Below are 2,304 nucleotides of genomic sequence, written 5' to 3'. Positions count from 1 at the left end.
TCTCTTCCCCTCTATCTGTGTGCACCGTCGACCCCGACTAGGCAGCAGGCTCAGTGCATTAGTCCTCCCTGAAGTGTAACGCTGCGGCACAACTTGCCTTTTGAACTGCGCTCGTGTTAAGCCAAATCCTCAAGGTGAACAAACTTCTGATCAAACGTGCGTCCCTCACCTCTGCGGTCCTGTGGCTCTCGCTGCTTTGACACTGTCAGGGGTTGATTTGTTCGAGGACACCATGTCCTTTGATGTCCATCTCTGTCGTCCACACCTCATCTCTCACAGGAGGCCTCCAGGCGTCTGTCTGTCTTTCTGTCTGTCTGTCTGTCTGTCTGTCTGACTGTCTCACAGCTCTAGCTCTACACCATCTTACCCCCCTCTGTCTCACTCCCCGCTCTCTTCCTAGACAACCTAAATCCCTGTTTTCTATTCAAAGCTTAGTTCAGCTTGCAAATGCATAACCTTAGGGACACTGTGTCTGACTGTGTGTGTGTGTGTGTGTGTGTGTGTGTTACTGAGGGTGTGTAATCTCTAAGGTCTCTGAATATATCTTATACACATGCACACTCAGCCACACACACGCACACGCACACACACACACACACACACACACACACACACACACACACACACACACACACACACACACACACACACACACCCAGACTAACACACACATTCACACACACTGTGAGACAGTGTGCATTTAATTGGGATGAAGCCCCAGAGTCTGGTCTTGTCTGCAGCAGCAGCTTGGTAAAAGTTCCATTTTACAGGCAGTGTGTGTGTGTGTCTGTCTGTCTGTCTGTCTTTCTGCGTGTGTTAGAGATAGTTTTTGCATGGGACTGAGACTGTGTGTGTGTGTGTGTGTGTGTGTGTGTGTGTGTGTGTGTGTGTGTGTGTGTGTGTTGTGACTTCTATCCAGGCTTTCGAGTGTGAATCCCTGTGTGTGACTGAGCATGCCAGGGTCTGGGTCTTGGGACATTAAGGAATCAGACTGAGACCAGATGGGAGCGCACAGACGCTATGGGAAGAGAAAAGGGACAAAAGACTCAGAGATAACACTAAACCTCCAAGACCACTACAGTACAACTCTGTACCCTTAATGGCATTTACAGTAACCACCTGCTGAAAATAGGACACAAATAGAGAACGCTCTATATCCCATGCTAGTATGCAGAGACAAAAGTTGTGTCAAATGGAAAAAGCATTGTTTGCAGTCTTTGTTATGGCGTGGGGTTTGGTTATACTGTCTTACTTCCAAGAATCAGTCAAATGTTTGCTGACTGAATAATTGTGCGTAATCTTTGAACCTGCACCAAGTATGCACCATTGTGTCATAAGGTGTAGCGTGGGCCTTTGGACTTGGTTACTGTTAGAGAGAAGAATAGAGAGAAGACAATGGCGTGGGTGAATAAACTCTTCATTTTACTGAAGCGTGTTTATTCACTTCTTTCAGTCTTATGTCTTTTGACATTTCACTTTAAGACTTTGCTAAACTTAACACGTCTTTATAACAAATGTCATTGTATTTGTGTGTGTCTGTGTCTGCTCGTGTGTATGTATGTGAGCTTATGTCAATATGACACACGGCTTTATCTCTCCCCCCCTCACACTCTCTCTCTCTCTTTCTCTCTCACTCTCTTTCTCTGCCTGTGCCCTACCCTCTCTCTTTCCCTCTGGCCAGTACAGGCCATTAGCCCCAGAGGGTACCAGTCACATGAATACCTATGAATAAATGGCATCTGAGCCAAGCCTTCTCTCTCTCTCTCTCTCTCTCTCTCTCTCTCTCTCTCTCTCTCTCTGACTCCCTCCCTCCTCTCTCTCTGTCTCCTTCCCACCTCCTCCTCATCCCTCTCATTCTTTCTCCAAATCTCGATTAATTCTGCCCACCCCCCACACCCAACTCCCATCTGCTCCCTCCACATTTCTTTTCACTTTTCTCTTTTTCACTCTCCCCTCTTCCCCTTTTCTTTTCACCCCTCTCTCTCTCTCTCTTTTCTAGTTCACTTTCAGCCCCCTCTCTCTCTCTTCTCTCTCTTCTCTCTCTCACTCTCACTCTCTGGCTCCGCCTGTCGAGTGGGTTCTCTGCTCTGATTGGGCACTGGCAAGCTGTTCAGTCCTCTCTGCCGACTCCCCCCCCCTCCTTTCCTCTCCCTCCCTCTCTCCCTCCCTCCCTCCCTCCCTCCCTCGCTCAGGCACTCTGTGAGTGAGTGAGTAAGTAAAGCAAAGAGGCAGGCGTGTTTCAACAGATGGTTTGAGCTGTCCTGATTCAGCCATCGCCGCTGGTTCACAAGAACTCTCTGACCG

Source organism: Alosa pseudoharengus, unplaced genomic scaffold, assembly GCF_046254945.1.
Source record: "Alosa pseudoharengus isolate Yale_2024_CS ecotype anadromous, Long Island Sound unplaced genomic scaffold, YU_APseudo_1.1 YU_APseudo_1.1_scf_9, whole genome shotgun sequence".
Lineage (NCBI taxonomy): Eukaryota > Metazoa > Chordata > Actinopteri > Clupeiformes > Clupeidae > Alosa > Alosa pseudoharengus.
This window is presented reverse-complemented; position numbering follows the sequence as displayed.